The 19,537-nt window shown below is 32.3% G+C and overlaps 1 long non-coding RNA gene across 1 annotated transcript; it reads right to left on the reverse strand.

The window, feature by feature from the left end:
- Positions 1 to 545: 545 nt before the first annotated feature.
- Positions 546 to 1,972, reverse strand: LOC128281758 (uncharacterized). Its single transcript, XR_008272023.1, has 2 exons — positions 1,746 to 1,972; positions 546 to 830 (listed from the first exon to the last, which is right to left on the reverse strand). It is a non-coding gene; the product is annotated as an uncharacterized LOC128281758 (long non-coding RNA).
- Positions 1,973 to 19,537: the final 17,565 nt, after the last annotated feature.

Here is a 19,537-nt window from a genome sequence, read left to right on the forward strand (position 1 = left end):
AGCCCATTCAGTAATGCATGGTACTGGGCTAGAGCCCTTTCAGACATAATAAATTGGGCCTTAGCCCTTATTCAGATAATAATGATGGCCCATAGGCCCATTTCAAAATACATGCAACATCAATAACATATGCAAACCCATTTGGGAGACTACTCAACCCACCAACCACTACACTCCACCGTACCAGCCATACACTCCATGTGGGATAGCTCAACCCACCCATTTAACACTCCACGATTGCAAAGATTGTTGCTTCGATTATCGATAGAATTGAGGCAAAGCCTCCAAGACGTGGACAAGCCACTTTCAGTACTTCCTCCGTCAATATCCCGGTCCCATGCATCGAGATAATAACAACATGGCATGCATAAATAACAACAATCAAACATGCATTTAGGTCAATTTAACCCTAGGGTATTTGGTAATTTATCTACTAGGGGTAAAGCGTAAATTTTCCACTTTTAAAGGTATTTCAGTAATTTATCTATTTTAGGGTTTTTCATGCATATTCCTACCTTTCACGTACTAACAAGAATCACGAACCGAGGGTTCTTACCGAATTGGGCCCGTTGGCCCATCATTCCAATTTTGGCCCATTAAGCCCAAAAATATCGATGGCACAGAAATCATGCACTTTGCAGTCCAAATTTTGCAGCTTACCAAAAACATTAATCGATTTACCTTACGAGCATTTGCACACTCGCAAATCTACAAAATACCGGTTTTCGGCATTTCGGCTTTTCGACTTTTGCCGATCCAGACTAAGAAAGAGGGTGTTAGTTACACACCTGTTTGCGACGATATGCTGACGAGATCCGCACACAAACCGCCTACAATTGGATTACTAACACGTTAATCTAACTATTCAAATACAAACTACATATTAACCCCTTACAATATTCGGCCAACCACACCTACAGATCATTGTAAGCTTATAAGAAAACAATAAGCAACTCATTAACAAATTTTTGTCAATGTTTACCACATAATCATAATTTCACTGCAAGCTGTCTTCCTGAGCAACAGTCACTAAATCATTTATAAATGGAGCTACGAAACTCCAAATCAGGTTCCGTTAATTTTCCTTGAAAATAGACTCATATATCTTATATCCATAAAATTTTCAGAATTTTTGGTTTAGCCAATCAATACCAGATTTTTCTCAAAGTTTCCCATGTTTCACTATTTGACTAATCTGACCACTCTTCATTACGAATCAAATTTCTCATTGTACAGAATTCAAAATATGTTCTTGTTTATTTCATTAGAAACTAGGCTCAATAAGCTTTAATTACATAATTTATTCAGCTTCTAATTCATCTCCTGCAATTTATGGTGATTTTCCAAAGTCACGTTACTGCTGCTGTCCCAAGCAGATTTATTACCAAATCACTCTTTCATACACCTATCTTGCATGCATGTTATTTAAACATGTATATCACCAATCAATCATCACATATCTATGATTTTTACTTAAGAATAATCTCCATTTCATCATTTTAAAGCACATGTTAGCTGATTTTTCCCTTTAGCATCTAAGGCACATGCATGCTCATTTGTTTGGCTCAACTTCACATATCTTCCATTTTTCATCAAAAGAACATGAAACAACAACCATTTCCTTCATTTTAATTCATGGCTAAATGCTCACAACACAACTAAAAATCAAAATATACTTCAAGAGTTAAGGTAGAATCAAAAAAACTCATGAACCTCAAAATAGAAGCAAGGTACCAAGAACTTACCTTCAATTTTTCTCCTCCTAATGACCGAATACTCAAGAGCTTTCTCCTCTCCTTTCTCTTCTCTAACTTTCAGCTATGATGAACAAAGATGGACAAAACTTTGTTCTTTTCACCCCTTTTTTTTCTTTTAATAAAACTTCATATTTCATCCATTTAATTCTTTAATACAAAAGACATGATATTCTTATCATGAAACATTTACCTAACCCATTATCATGAAACATTTACCTAACCCATTATCATGGAACATTTACCTAACCTATTATCAATTTGTATCAATTTGTACCATAAATTATGGATATCAAGTGTACATTTTGTCTACAACAACATGATGGCTGGCCACTTCATGTAAAATGGGAGGTTTGTCATGCAAATCCTCCTATTTTGCACTCCTATTTATTTGGCCACTTCAATTTAGCCTATAGCATTTTCAAACATTTTCACATAGGTCCTATTTCATAATTTCACCCCCTTTTTCTTATGGAACAAAAATTAACTAAAATTGTCGGGTTCTATCTTAAGTTTGGGCTTTCTAGAGGCCCACTAACATAATTAAACCTATGCCAACATTCACAGAATTCCCGAAAATTGGGGCGTTACATAATTTGGTTAGAATTTTATTGGGCTTTAATTATTAAATAAAGTATGGGTCAAATATGTGTAGATACTCTAGTAATTAAATCAAATTCTAATTAATGATGGGCTAATTAGAATTTGATTAGAACTAATATGTCAAGGTTATAAATATTAGGGTTATGGTCCCCAAATTATACACAAGATATCTTTTCTAATATCCCATCATTAGGAAGGAGAGCAAATAATCTTTAAATTTCTTGTATGCTGATTTGGAAGATCAAAACCCCAAGAACCAAAAAATTTCAAGCAATCCATGGATTTAGGTACGTTTCTGCATATAGTTCTATTATTTATTTATTCTTGATAATTTGACGTGATAGATCCTGGTTTACAGTTCTAATTTTATATTAGATATTATTTAAAATTCTAACAAGTGGTATCAGAGCTTTGTCATGTTGAATTATTGAGAATGAATTGATTCTTTATTAATTTTGGATTGATTAGTTTTTCTTTTTTAATTTTATGGATTTGATATTGTAATTATATATTATGTTGAATCTTTGAGATTCTTGATAAATTTTTGGATTTTGATTCTTTAAATAAAATTTTAAGGTTTTATAAATATAATCTAGTTTAATATTTGCATATGCTATTCGAAAGATGAATGTTTATTTATTTATTTATAACCAATTGATAAAAATTGATTTGTGAGATTTCTTTCTCTTTTTTCACACAAATATTTTATAAATTTTGGTTAAAGTCATTATTATATTAAAATTAAATACTTACAACTTTTTACAATTGAAGAATTCCAATTGGGTTGTATAATTGGTTTTGAAAGTTAATTCACTTGATAATCGAATAAATGAATGTTGGTAAGATATATATATATATATATATATATATATATATATTTGACACTATTTGTTATAAATTTTCTGTTTGTAGTTAAATATATATGGAATGATCATCCTTTGACTTTATTTATGATGAATTATATTCACCATTGAATTCAATTCATATATACGAATGATTACTTTCGGTTTCTTTTATAATTATTTTATGTAAGTTTTAGTCTTTATAGAATCGACTAAAATTAAAATATTTGGGATTATTTTTTAAATATGGTGGCTATGAATTTTCATAGGTAGTTAGCATATAAAGACTTTTATATAATTTGAGATTCTTCTTATATTTTGTGGTTATGGATTTTTTAAGTATTTGTGCGTATAAAGAAGTTTTATGATAATGTCTTTAGTCATGAATATAAATTTGAATTTACATGAAATATGTAAGGCAAGCTAGTATTATTTTTATATTTGCGTGTGCATATATATTATATGCATATCAATGGTTTTGAGGATTAATGCATGATTATAGTTTGTGTGAACAGGTGTTTATAACCATTATTCAATAAGATATCTTTTATAGTTTAATTGGTGAAATTAAGTTTTGATGGAGATCATTGAAGTTGAATTTTTTTTTTGTTATGGTTATATATTCAATTTTACGGGTGCTTTGGTGCAAATTCATGTCAACTATATATAAATAATTTGGTTTTAAGTTTGGTTCTATAATCTTAGGTTTTGGCATCTTATGGTTCTAAATATTAGGTTAAATTATGATGATATGGTTTATTGTATGAATTATGGGATATGCCAACTATTATGATTTTGTTTTTTGAGATTTATTAGCTTGAAAATATTTTTCAACTGTTTAATCATAAATACAACTTTGAATTTACATGGTAAATTCAGGGTAAGTTTTTCTATTTGATTATGAAGACATGTATATGCGTGAATTGCTTTGATGTTTTTATCCATGCCAAAATTATGAATACATGCACTTGTTAATTATTTGGCTTTGAATCACTACATTATTTCTGTTTGGTTTTGATATATATGGTTTTGGAACAAAAAAGAAATAGTCAAAAAAATTAAGGTTTTCAGTTTTTTATTGCATTATTAAGACAACCTTATTTTGGGTTATTTCAGAGTCTATAAAGCAATAAAAAAAATAGTTTTGACATTTGACTATAGGAAAATTTAAATTTGAATATTGGTATGTTTATATATATATTAAAATAATTTAATTGAAGCAAGAAGTTACCAAAGTGATTTTTTTTGTATAAATTATTTTGTTTTAAAATATAAAAGTTTGTGTGCATGTAACTTAAATTATGTTGATATTGATCGACCCAAATGAAGGTTAATAATATTACATGTGCAACTATGGTGATAAACATGTGACGATTATTCGGTTTTACATGTGTGTAATAAATTGACCCAAAAGAAGATTTATGGTTCGACATGTTCTTATTGTCAATGTTTGATTATTACTCCAATATATCACTTACAAGTTAATATTTTGTCCAAAGATAAAATATTAATAGAATGTCTGATATCTTGAGATGAGGTTTATCTTTATTCAAATTATTTTGGTTTAAATTTGAAGTCTTATGTAAGGTTATTTATGGTTTATTCAACTATTATTATATTTGCCAACATCATTGTATGTTTTTTGGGATAAATATATATACATATATAAACTATTATCTTTTAATTTGATATAAAGATGAAATTAAAAGAGATATTTTGAAACAAATAAATTCAAATTTTGGCTTTTAATTAAGGATGTCTAATATTTTAAATAAATTAGTTGAAATAAAATGTCGCTAAAGTGACCTCTTTTGTGTAGATTACTTTATTTGAAATATTAAGATGATTATATGTTTTCGTGATTCATGCGTTTATTAATTGGCCCAAAGGTAAGTTAATATTTGGCAGAATTTCAACGACATCTGTGGTGATAAATGTGTGACAATTATAAGGTATTTTATGTGAGCAATAAGTTAGTCCAAAGATTAATTAATTGTTTGACATAATTTATTGTCAATGTTTGATTGCTACAACAAGAGTACCGCTTATTGTTAATATTACTTTCCAAAGACTTGATATTAATGTTGTGTTTGGTATCTTGAAATGGGATTAGCCATTATCCTGAATTTATTGTTTACTTATGAATATTGATGTGAGCTTATTTTTAGTTATTTTTGGTTCTATATTCAGCTAATTCATATTCTACTGCCACAATATCTGCTAATATAAATTCTATACCCATGCTTAATGGGACTAATTTCAATGAATGGAAAAAGCACTTATTTATAGTGGTTGGCTGTATGAACATAGACCTTGCACTAAGGGAAGAACTACTCACACCTCTCACTGCAGGAAGCACACCCTATGTTAAAAGAGGTTTTGAGAGGTGAGATCGTTCAAATTACAAGAGTTTAATGATCATGAAGCACAATATTTTAGAAGCCTTTAGGGGCATAGAATCTGAAAAGATTACTCAGGCCAAGGTTTCCTTGACAAAATTAAGAAACGTTTTGCTAAAAACGATAAGGTTGAAATGACATCACTTCTGACTTCTTTGATATCAATAAATTTAAGGGTTAAGGATATTCTGAGCGATCTAAGGGCTATGAGTTTTATGATCCCACAATTAGGAATATTTTTGAGATGAGAATTGTAACATTCTTTTAGGATGTTGAGTTGGGAGGGAGAAATAAGGTTAGAGACATTACTTTTAAGGAGGAATTAAATTCTAACTCAGTTCCTACTATCACTTTTGATGATGTTTAGGTTCTCATACCTATCATTGATTAAGAAGTGAATCTAGAACCTCAATAAGACAATGTTAAACAACTCCCTATTCAAGATGAGGTAATTGTTCTAGAAGAACAAACTCAACAACCTCAAGAATGAATGTCATTAAAAAGGTCCATTAGAGAAAGGTTTCTAATGTCTTTAGTGGAATATTTTGACCTTAAGCTACATCAGATGAATATTAAGTTAATGGTTTCTCAATGGTAACATTGATCATACATTTATATGGTGCAATTAGAAAACTTTGTTTCTGATGATACAAAAGTAATGATTTGCAAATTAAAGAACTTCATCTATAGGCTTAAGTAGACTTCTCATCAATAATATTACAAAATTTACCAAATGATTATCTCATTCGGTTTAGAGATGAATTTTCTTGATAATCGTTTATACCATAAGTTTAGTGGGAGTAAGGTTCTATATTTGGTTTTATATGTTAAGGTTCTATATTTGGTTTTATAGGTTAATGACATACTGCTTGTCAATAATAAGTATAGCCTTAACCAATGCCCTAAGAATGATTTTGAGATTACAAAAATACATTAGATTTTTTACATTTTAGCAGTGGATAGTCTAATGTATGTTCAGGTTTGTATATGTTGGAATATTGTGTACACTATTGGGATGTTAGGTAGATATTTTAAACAACCCTGGTTTGGACCATTGGATAGCATCCAAGAGGATTATAAGGTATCTTTTGAGAACAAAAGATTATATGCTCACATATCGGAGGTCTAATTAGTTAGAGATCATCAGGTATATAGACTCCAATTTTGATGGAATGTGGATACAAGATTTTGTCACTAAGGTGCAAATTGTGAAAACAAATTGCAATATTTTATTCCAATAGCAACAAGAGCACATCAAAGTCAAAACACATAGACTTTAAGTCCCTAGTTGTTAAAGTAAAAGTGCAGAGTTGTTAGGTGTCTATAAAGCATATTAGGAAAAACTCCATGATTGCGGATCCGCTTACCAAGGGACTACACCCAAGGTTTTTCATGAGCACATTGATCATATGTGTGTAATATCATTTAAAGGATATTTAGTTTTAGTGGGAGTTTGTATTTTTAAATGCTTTTATATTATAGATACATTTTCAGTTATTTCAGTTTAAAGATATTAAGTTTATTTTCTGCAGAAATAAAGTTTATTTGGTTTATTCACACTTTGGTTTTGGTAAAGTTTGATCTCACTAGGGAGGACCAATTGAAAATAGACATGTTTCATATTGCATGTAATTTCCATGCTACACATCCATACTTGATCTATGTCATTTGGTTGTGTTAATATATGTAATCATGGATGGATTTAGTTACGATATATGTAATGAAAGTCGCCTTGGTTCTATGTTAACATAATTAGTGGACGAAATTGTTTGGAATACCTTTTGGATATGATAGTAAAATTTTGAGCTCATAAGGTTATATAATGACATGTAATTATAGAGTAATTAGTATATATATATATATATATATATATATATGTGGTCCAAGTGGGAGATTGTTGGAAAATATGGACATCACATATATAATAAGGATAATTACATGTTATTATTTACTATCATGATAGGTTAGCCCAAATTAAAAGTGATCTAATTTGGTTAGAATTTTATTGGGCTTTAATTATTAAATAAAGTATGGGTCAAATATGTGTAGACACTCTAGTAATTGAATCAAATTCTAATTAATGATGGACTAATTAGAATTTGATTAGAACTAATATGTTAAGGTTATAAATATTAAGGTTATGGTCCCTAAATTATACACAAGATATCTTTTCTAATATCCCATCATTAGGAAAGAGAGAGCAAATATTCTTTGAATTTATTGTGTGCTAATTTGGAAGATCAAAATCCCAAGATCCAAAATTTTCAAGGAATCCATGGATTTAGGTACGCTTCCGCATATAGTTCTGTTATTTATTTATTCTTGATAATTTGACATGATAGATTCTGGTTTACAGTTCTAATTTTATATTAGATATTGGTTAAAATTCTAACATCGACTCCTATAAGTCTTTCTATATGAACCTTTTGTGATCAATGTTCCAGTGTCAATGAATGAGTATTTGAATGACTGTTGAAAATATGTGTGAGATTTTGATATAGTGTCCTTGTGAGTCCGGTATGTAATGGACTGTATGTATGGATGCATATGATTCTGTAAAGCAACTATGTATGTGTGTCTGCGATGTATAATGTGATACATGATTGCGTGATACGTGATCGTGTGATGTGTGTGAAACATGTACTGAGCATGATTTGGTTAAGAAAATGAGTATAGCCTATGTGTACCTATGTTAGACATATGAGGCGTGATTGATAAAGTTGGGGAAATAAGGTGTAACTGAGTATTGAGAGGTTTTGAGATGTGAGTTTTGACATCGCGGTGGTTTTCAATGAGGTCTTTTGGGCCAGTAAAACCCAATTACGTTGTGATAAATCTGAAGAAAAACCATCGCCATGACACATTCTGGAAAGTGCAGATGAGTCACATTTATCAACTAGGGTTTCTACGTGTCCTAGGGCGATCATGGGTAAACCTCATGCGATTGTGAGTTTAGGCTTGTGTGACATTCTATTTGGCCTTTGTAGCGTATTTTGTATATTGCCTTTGTGAATGTAACCATTTTGAGATTGAGTAAGACCCAAAACATAAAGTTTTCAAAACATCTCAAGTAAATGTGCAACTTCCTTGAAAATATTTGACAAGAAATCAAACAATCTTCTTCACGAGTTTTTTTTCTTACTTCAGATTATTGTAATAAAAAAATCCCATTACATAAGTATGCAAGGGACTTACACTTTCATGATTCGGTATCTAGAATAGGGAAAATGTGAAATGAAGATCATCATGTTGCCTACTTTATTTTATTTCTAATAGAATCATGTTGACTTTTCAGAATTTGTAAGTGGCGGCACCTTATTTTAAATCTTCTTTTTCAAAAAAAAAAAATCATGTTGGTTCTTAAAAAATTAAATGCTCGGATGGCGACCAAAGTAATGAGGCTACTTGTTCATCAATACTAAAGCTCAATCTTGTTTAAGTTATTAGCTACAGGATAAACGACAGTATGGTTTGAACGTGAGACATGTTAACATAAAAAATAAAGAAATCAAAGTGTTGGGGCACAACCAAGAGCAGAATAAAGGGGTAGAACGTTTTTGTTCTATGTGATTAGCTAGAGAAGAATAAGGGAGAACATATATATGGCAAGATCAAGTCCTCCAAATGTTTTCGAAGCTGATGCCAAGTGCCAACCAATTTCAAATGGCAACTAAGGAGGGTATACCATGAATGATGGTTCAAATGGCAATGAATAAAGAAAGGCTTCTTAATTAGAACTTTCTTAAAATTTTATGTTTCAACGTTCAAGTTGGTTGTTATATTCTCTAGTTATAAAAAAAAAAAGGCCATCATTTCATTGTATATGTATATTAAAATTATTTAATAATTTTGTATAAACTCGGTGATTGATCTTATTAAAATATTAAATTAATTTTGAATTTTATATATATTTTATAAAAATGACAATAGAATGATATGAGTTGGTTTTCGAATGGTTAAATGTTAATTAGATTATGTAAATGGTATTGAATTGTTGATTCCATATGAATGGTATTGAATTGAATTACATGTTAAATGTTGAATTGTTATATGACTCAGTTATATGATGAACTCATCATGTTGTGATTTGCTATGTTGGGCAAACTTTGACAAGTTAATCAATTTGATATGTATAATTGCAAATCAAGGTAAGTTTATCATTTTAATACTTATGAACTAACTAAGTATTTGAAACACTTTCCTAGTTGTTTTTCCTTTTTTTTCTTGTAGATTGTCAGTTTGCGGAACATATCGATTGGATCGCCTCGAAACTCATACTATCCTAAAATCAACTCGTTAGACTTTTATCATTTTAAAGTCCGGTTACGTGGCATATACATAGGTATTAATATATATGTTTACTTGAGATGATAGTTTTGATTTGAACCTTAGATAATGCTTGATTTTGGGATTGCTAATGGTTGTATATAAGTGGATATGTTTTAGTAATGTGTTATGTCAAACATAAGGTATGTTAATGTGAAATGGCATGGTAAAATGATGAGTTTGGATGGTTTGAATTGGTCAAATAGGATGTTTTGGTATGCTTTTAGATTGGTTTTATGCAGGCATAAGTGTATTTAAGCGCCAATTAGGTAAATGGCTTAGTTGGCATGAAGTACCAAAATGTGAGTTTTTGACTTTTTTTGCTTAGAGGTATATACCTTAGAAAGGGGTACCGGTAGATTAGTGATTTTTCTTATATTTTTAAACATTGAACCTAAAAATGGTATCGATACAAGAGGTGTTCATAAGTCGGTTAAAACAAATTAATTGACTAAACAGAGCTAATTCGGTTAATCGATCGATGGTAAAATTTAGTTCGGTCAGAGGTCGGTTAATGATTTTTTTAGAATTTCGGTTATCAGTTAATTCGGTTTGAAATCTAATAATTAACCGAATTGACCAATTAACCAAAATAAATAATATATATTATATATAATTGTTAATTTTTGTTTGGTGGTTAACTTTCAAGATTTATGTAATGTTTCTAATGTCTTATTTGTGGTTTCCACCTCTATTTAAGGTTTTTTGAACTATTAAAAAAATGAAAATGAACATTAGCAATGTATTTATTATATGTTTAATACTTATTTTAATCAAAAGACAGAAAATATAAAAATTTCAGTTAATTTAGTTAATCGACCAAATTAACAGAAATAACTCAAAACGGTTAATATATTTGAAAAAAAATTTGGTTCTATTAACGGTTAACAATTTTTACATTTTGGGTAATTCGGTTAATGGTAATTCGGTTTGGGAACCGATTGTTTGAACACCCCTAATCGATACAGAGATATGGTATCAATACCTTGACAAAGGTATCGGTACTTTATGTCTGGTATCGATACATCCATTTTTAATTTAATTTTTCTAAACATCGAAGCTTAAAATGATATTGATACCTTGGCAGGGGTACTGATACCTAATCTAAAATTTTAGAAACATTGCAATTTAGTCCTATTTCATGTTCAAAATAGCATTTGTGCTTTCATAAGCTTAATTAAAGCTTAGATTTAATTTTATATCATAATGTGAATGTGTTTATGACATGATGAAATGTTTGAATGATTTGTTTACGGTGTGTTTAGTAGTAGTTTCTTCAACAATGGATGTGTCATCTGGTAGCTCGGACTCGGTGATCGGGTCGGGCGAGGGGTGTTACATTTAGTGTTATCAGAGTTACAGTTTAGTTGATTCTAGGACAGAACGTAACGTGAATTAAGTCTAAAAATACATGTCACAATAACCTGTGATAGTGTGATACATTCTAATCCAATTTGACTATGTTTTTCATATAGTTATACAATGTCAACGAAATCAAATTGTTTCACGCCAGACGAGGCTGATAGTAATATTCCAACTTTTGACCAGTGAACAAATCATAATGTTCCTGCTCCACAAGTGCCTAGAAGCGAGGCGAGAGTTGCCTTCTTCCAAATGGCGAACCACTGGTTTACAAAGTTCATGGGAGCTAACCCTTCACCTTAACAACCTCATGTACAACCTCCAGCCTCAATTGTACCTCCAACAGCACCACCTTGTCCTCCAAACCCTAATATGATGATTGTTTTCGACCTCTAATTAACAAATTACAAAAATTTGGGGTTGAAGAGTTTCGAGGTAAAAAGGAAGAAGATCCAGCCAGAGCTAATACTGGTTGGCGAGTACTCAACTGGTTCTTGTTGAAATGGTATGCTCACCTAAAAATAGTCTGAAATGTGTTTTACTGCTATTGAAAGAAACGTATCAGTGGTGGACAACTTTGACATCAGTTGGTCCTAAAGATAGAGTGAATTGAGACTTCTTCCAATATGAATTCAGGAAGAAATATATCATCTGACTGCATTTGGAAAAGAAAAAGAAAGAATTTTTAGAATTGAAACAAGGGAACATGAATGTGGCAGAGTACGAATGAGAGTTTATCCATCTCAGTAAGTATGTCGAAGAGATAGTGTTGATAGAATCTGAGATGCATACCAATTTTGATGGGGATTAAATGATGACATATGGATGTTAACATAAAAAATAAAGAAATAAATGTGTTAGGGCACAACAAAGAGTAGAAGGTTTTTGTTCCATGTGATTAGCTAGAGTAGAATAAGGGGGAACATATATATGGCAAGTTCAAGTCCTCCAACTGTTTCGAAGCTCATGCCAAGTGCCAACCAATTTCAAAAAGGCTTCACAATTTTCTAAGCATGTGTTCCAAGGCTGAATGGTGCTAACCTTTATGGCTAGGAAGAACCAAAATCCCTTCAACGAAGCTTATGGTTAGGAATGATGTTTCAAAGTCAATAGTTTATAAGTTAAGTAGAGATACAAATACTTTGAGAGTTGGTTTAGAGCCTATTTTCCATAGTTATTTTAGAGATGCTATAATTAACGAGTTATTCAAAAGGTTTGTAACACATGTAGCGTATACTCCATATAACTCATACATCAGATGGTTAATGTTGTACTTTCATTGACATGCAAAAATTAGTATAATAAGGGAATTAAGGAGGGTAGACCATTGAATGATGGTTCAAATTGTAATGAATAAAGAAAGGCTTCTTAATAAAAACTTTTTCAAAATTTTATATTTGAACATGCAAGTTGGCTATTAAATTCTCCAGTTATAAAAAAATGTCATTGTTTCGTTGTATATATATTAAAATTATTTAATAATTTTGTATAAACTTTATGATCGATCTTACAAATAAGATTAAATTATTTTTGAATTTTTTTATATTTTTTATAAAAATGACAATGGAATGATTCTTGGAATAAACAGAGGGTGTTCCATTTCCTGGTAAGTTTGGTAACTCTGCATGTTAAGAGTAAAGATGCTGTAAAGTATATAGACTGTAAGTTATTAATAAGAAACCCTACATGGGGATTATTTTTAGATAAAATGATAACAATCTAACTGTAAATGGATTTTAATGGTGAATTCATGTTATTTAAATATTGTTGCTGCTGGCTCGAACTAGATCTTTGAGTCTGGAGCTGGTACCTGCAATAGGTGAGTTTCAGGTGAGTCCTCAATATTGACTCTTACAAGTCATTGTAGATAAATATTTGGTAATCAATGTTCCAGTATCAGTGAATAAGTATTTGAATGACTGTTGGAAATATGTGTGAGATCTTGATATAGTCTCCTCGTGAGTTCAGTATGTAATGGATTGTATGTATGGGGATGCATATGATTCTGTGAAGCAACTGTGTATGTGTGCCTGCGATGTATAATGTGATACATGATTGTGTGATACATGATCATGTGATGTGTGTGAAACATGTATTGAGCATGATTTGATTAAGAAAATGAGTATACCTTATGTGTACTTATGTTAGACATATGAGGCGTGATTGATAAAGTTGGGGAAATAGGGTGTAACTGAGTGTTGAAAGGTTTTGATATGTGAGTTTTGACACCGTAGTGGTTTTCAATGAGGTTCGTCAGGCTAGTAAAAATGAGTTACTTTGTGATAAATTTGAAGAAAGTCCATGGCCATGGCACATGCTAGAAAGAAGGGATGAGTCGCATTTATCAACTAGGGTTTCTGCGTGTCCCGGGGCGATGGTGAGCAAACCTCATGCTATTGTGAGTTTAGGCAAATCCATGTCGCAAACACATCAGTTCACTTAGAACGCCTAGGTGGCATTTTATATGGCCTTTGTGGTGTATCCTGTATGTTGCATTTGTGGCGTACTCTGATATCCTTTGTGGTGTATTTTGCATGTTGCCTTTGTGGCATACTCTGATAACATTTGGGGCGTTTTCTATATGTTATCTTTGTGGTGTACTCTGGTAGGCTTTGTGGCTTATTCTGTCTGGCCCTTATTGCAATAGCCCGTTTTTAGTCAAATCAGAACAGTGATTTTAGGACCACAAATATGAGGTTGAAAAAATTATTTTATTATTATTTTTAGGTCTACAGCATGATAGTATGATTGTATGAAAATTTCATTAATAAATTTTATCGTTTGAATGCTTAATTTAATAAAAAGGACTAAATCGCAAAAAAGTGTAAAAGTTGAGTTCTAATAGCTAGGGAATTTTAAAATAGAGGTTTTTAAATCGTAATTAGCCCATGAATAAGTTACTGGATGATAATGGCTTGGTATTAGTGAAACAATTAATGTTTATAAAGGTTAATTTTGTAATTTGGTAAATAATGATAATTAAAATAAGTAAAACAAAGTTATCATCTTTCTATTCTTTCTTCAACTGAATTTTCAAGCAAAAAGGAAACCATGGAAGCTTGCTAGGTTCAGCCTGGGTGTTTTGTATGCATGATCAAGAAAAGCGAAGTTCGGAATTAGATAGAGGGAAAAATAAAATAGTGGATTGATAGCTCGATTCTCTCCGTATAAATTCGACGTAAGTTTGTATGTTAATAAGCATTAATGTAATTGTGTTTTAAATGCTTCATAATTGTATTATTAATGAATGTGACCTTATGGACTGGTTCAACGAAGATTCAAAAATGTTTAAATCCCGGTTGAACCTTAGGAATAGATAGGATAAAAATGACATATCATTATGGGTTATTTTGTTTTGGGTGCTAGTCTGTACGTTCTATTGGTGGTTGAGGTTTCTAGCATTTGTTGCGGATTCTCGTCAGCTTGTGTGAGTAGTACCATGTAGCTACATCTTGACCGTCAACTGTGTGAGCAGACCTGGTGATAGCTCGAGATGAGCATTTACATACGAAATATGAGATTGAGATGATTTCGACCATGTAGTAGCACTTAGGGTGTGAAATTCCCGAGTATCTGATATTATTCCAAATGGTTGAATGGGTATATCAATGAATTGGAAGAGTATGAAATTTATACGAATTAGTACAAGTATGTACGTATACTATACAACCATTGAAATTGAAGAAATTTATGAAATTCATGTCTAACTTTTGGATTGAATATGTGTTAGGTTTTTGGATTTAAATTGAGTTGCATTATGTGATGTTTAAATACTTAAATTGTAGTTGAATGGTAAGTTTTACTTATTAAGCATATGAGCTTACTAAGCTTTATAGCTTACTTTGTTTACTCTTCCGGGTTTTATAGTGATTTCAAAGCTTGCTCGGATTGGGAGTTGTCTGAGATCTCATCACACTATCCAGCTATCATTTTGGTACTTTTGAACTTGTGTACTTAGTTATACGGCATGTATAGGTGTTGTGGATAATATGATTTATATGTTTGAAATGTGTATAGCCAATTGAATTGGCTTGTAAATGATATATGTAAAGGTTATGTGTTTAGCCATGTGATTTGGCTTATTTTGGTATACTTGGTGATGTATATACGTGTAAATGGCCTTTTGTTATGTGGCTTATAATTTCTATGTGAATGCTTGTTGTGAATTGGTATTTTGTGTACCAAATGGTTGAATTTTGAGATATGGTATGCATGTGGTTTTAGGCAAAAATAATGCATAGTTGAAAGTGCCATTTAGTTGATTTTTATATGTGAAATTGGTAGGAAAGTGAATGGTTAATTGTGATACTTATGATCCTTGTAGTTGTTGGTATTGGTATTGCATGAATTGGACTTGGTTCTGGATGTTTTGAATGCCTATTGAAGATAGGGTTATATGCCATTTGATGTGTTTAGGTTGTTGCATATTTGGGTGAAAAATGTGGCTTAAAACATAGCCTATTTTTGTCCATACAGGCAAAAACACGGGTGTGTGTCTCAGCCGTGTGTGACACATGGTTGGGTGACACAGCCATGTGTCCCTTGGTACTTAATTAGAAAACAAGTCAGTATCTTCACATTGGCCAGCACACGGGCATGTGACTTGGCCGTGTGGCATAAGTCAGTATATCCTACAGTTTTAGCATAGCCTAGCACACGGGCGTGTGAGGCCATTTCAAAGGGTACAAGGCTAGTCACATGGGTGTGTGGCTGGCCGTGTGACCCAAGTTAGGGACTTACACGGGGTAGGACACGAGCTGGGGCACCACCATGTGATTCCATTTTGAATGTCCACAGAGCTTATGACACGGGCGTGTCTCTCACACGGCCAGGCCACACGGGCGTGTGTCCCTTATATTTTTAAAATTTTTTATGTTTTTCCAAAATTTTCCTTAGTTCTCGGTTTAGTCCCGAATCATTTCTAATGCTTATTTTTAGCCTCGAGGGCTTGTATTAGGGACAATATGATTGATTGTGAATGACTTTTATTTGAATATGAAAAATGTATGAGAAATGTATGTTTGTTTAAGTAATAAGTCCGGTAATGCTCCATAACCCTATTTCGACGATGGATATGGGTTAGAGGTGTTACATTTATTGGTATTAGAGTTACATTTTAGTCGATTCTCGAAGTAACATAGCGTATGTGAGTCTAGTTATACATGCCATATATAACCTGTGATAGTGTGAAATCTCGTAACAGTTTTAAATCATGTTTTCACGTAGTAATGGATCCCAATCGAGTAGTTGTTGATGACGTAGAAAGTAATGCGCCAGCCTCCATTCACAGAGAAGCACCATTTGAACCGAGACCTGTGTTTGAGAGTCAGGGAGGAGAGGCCGAGGAAGCCTTCTTCCAAATGATAAACAAATGGTTCACTGAATTTGTTCGAATAAATTCGGCTTCTCAGCAACCTCCACCCCACCTATTCCCCAATCGGTTCCCATAGCTCCTCCTCAAGGTTTGGAACCTTTACGTTTGAGTAAGCCGTCTGTGTATAAAATTCAAAAGTACGGGGCTGAAGAGTTTAGAGCTAAAGTTGGTGATGATCCTGAGAGATCTAAGTTTTGGCTTGAGAATACGATCCGGGTATTTGATGAATTCTCTTGTAAGCCAGCAAAATATGTTAAATGTGTTGTATCACTTCTGAGAGATACTACTTATTAGTGGTGGAACACTTTGATATCTGTGGTGTCGAGAGAATGAGTCATGTGGGAATTATTTCAGACTGAGTTTAAAAAAAAATATATAAGTCAGCGGTTTATTGATCAAAAGCCCAAAGAGTTTCTAGATTTGAAACAAAATTGTATGACTGTGACTGAGTAGGAAAGAGAATTCGTAAGACTAAGTAAATACGCTCGAGAATGTGCCTCCACTAAGGAAACTATGTGTAAGTGATTCGAAGACGGGTTGAATGAAGACATTAAACTTCTAGTTGGAATTCTGGAATTGAAAGAATTTGTTGTTTTGGTCAACAGAGCTTGCAAAGATGAGGAACCTAACAAAGAAAAGAGAAAAATCGATTTTGAGGCTAGAGATTCGAGAAAGATAACGATGAGTAAACCTTATTGTAACACCCCTAACTCGTATCCGTCGCTAGAAACAGGGTTACGGAGCATTACCTGTGATTACAAAACATTTTTAGTTAATTTGGGTAAATTACTACTCATTTTCGGAGAACACTCTTATCATCCCTTGATTGGACCCTCGAGGCCCAAAACGAACATTAGAAATGAGTTGGGACTAAATCGGAACCTCTGAGAATTTTTCGTAGAATTTTAAAATTTTTTTTCTTATATTTACCAAATTACAAGGTTCACATTTGTACATTTTGTGTCAAATATGCTAATTTAATTTATTCATCATTATGTCATTGTGAATTCTATAAATGAATCATTTTCAATCATTGATAAGTCGTAATTTATATATATTTTTATCCCACGCTTAGCATATTTTTGGATGAATTATCATCAGATTTGTGGAATTCAATGCTCTTAATCCTTTAATTACATGTTTTATACGTAGGTGAGCATAGGAGAGTAAAAAGAGCGAGAAACGGGCCAAAAATGGAGAAAATGGGTCAACGTGGGAAATCAACATGGGCTGGACTTCCTCGCACGGGTAGTTCACATGCCCGTGTCTATTTAACAGATTGCAACATGGCCTAAGCCACACCACATAGCTGTGTCTATTTAGCAGACTCTAAACACGACCTAAGCCACCTCACATGGGTGTGTCACACGAGCGTGTCCCTGTCGAGCCCAAGTCTAGTTCTATTCGGAAAAGGCCACGCTTGAGGGTTTGGAAGAATTCTAAAGCCTATATAAACACCCGAGGAGGCAGATAGAAAGGACACACGGAGTAGGAGGCAAGGAATTACTCAAAGAAGCCGATTGATCCATCTCAGAAGTCGAATTCTCCTTCAAGACTGAAGATCTCCTTCAATTTCCTTCAAGGGTTTTTGGGTTTTCTTTATGTATTGTTATCATTATTCTTCTGAGATGTTTTCTTTTACACATATGAACTAAATCCCCTAAATACCTAAGGGGGATGAAACCTAAGACAGATCTTGTTATTATTTTCTGAATTATATGATAAATACTTGATTTGTTCTTAATTATGTGTTCTTAATTCTTGCTTTAATATTTCAGGATATTGATTCAAGTATTGATGTGCTTATTCAGAGGAGCAAAAGTCCCTGTCCAAGAGTAGATCTAGCATAATTAAGCGGAGTTGATTGCACCCCTAGACATAGGGAGACATAAATCTACCGGATTAGGGTTAAACCTAATAAGGAAATCCATAGATCGAGTTAATGCGACACTAGGGGTTTTAATTAGAAAGAGGTTTCAATTAATCAACCTATGGTTAGACATTGTTATTCTCGAGAGAGATAATAATATAAATTAGGGATTTTTACGGATCAAGTCAAGTGAATAAATCATCTAGTTCAGAGTCAAATAACAAGTGAAGTCTAGGTGGATTCTTCCTTGGGTATTGTCTAAATCAATCAGTTTTCTCAAAATTATTTCCCATTCTTAGTTTAGTTAATTAGTTTAGATAAAACAAATCCTCTTATTTTTAGGCTAGATAATAAAAAGAAGGTTAATACTAGTACTTTTAGTTCCTGTGGGTTCGACATTCTGGTCTTGCTATAAACTATATTACTGTTCGATAGGTGCACTTGCCTCTATCGTGATAATAGTTAGTTTTGAAGTACGATCAATCATAAATATAAAACTTATCACGAGACATCACAGCAAGTTTTTGACGCCGTTTTCGGGGAACTAAAATATTAGGAACACTTAATTTTTATTACTTTAGCCATTTATTTTATTGCAATTTAAATTTTATTTTAGCTTCGTTAATTTTACTAAATTTTCTTTTGTTTTCTTCTGATAGGTTTTTATAGTTTATGACTAGAAGAAACCCGTCAGGACCATTGCTCTTTGACAGTGAGATTGAAAGCACAACTTGCAGAAACCTAAGAGAAATAAGGCGAAGCCTACAATACATAGAGGAAGGGCAAGAGGAAAATAGTCAAACTACAACCGAGGGGATGGCTGAAAATCAGATTAATCAGCTACCTCCTGTGGTTGCTGCAGATCTAATAAATAAGAATCCTGCTCCTCATACTATGTATGATTATGCTAAACCTAATTTAACAGGAACTGAATCGAGTATAGTTAGACCTGCTGTTGCTGCAAATAATTTTGAACTGAAACCTTACACGATTCAAATGATATAACA

Source organism: Gossypium arboreum, chromosome 10 (assembly GCF_025698485.1).
Source record: "Gossypium arboreum isolate Shixiya-1 chromosome 10, ASM2569848v2, whole genome shotgun sequence".
In the NCBI taxonomy this organism is placed as follows: Eukaryota; Viridiplantae; Streptophyta; class Magnoliopsida; order Malvales; family Malvaceae; genus Gossypium; species Gossypium arboreum.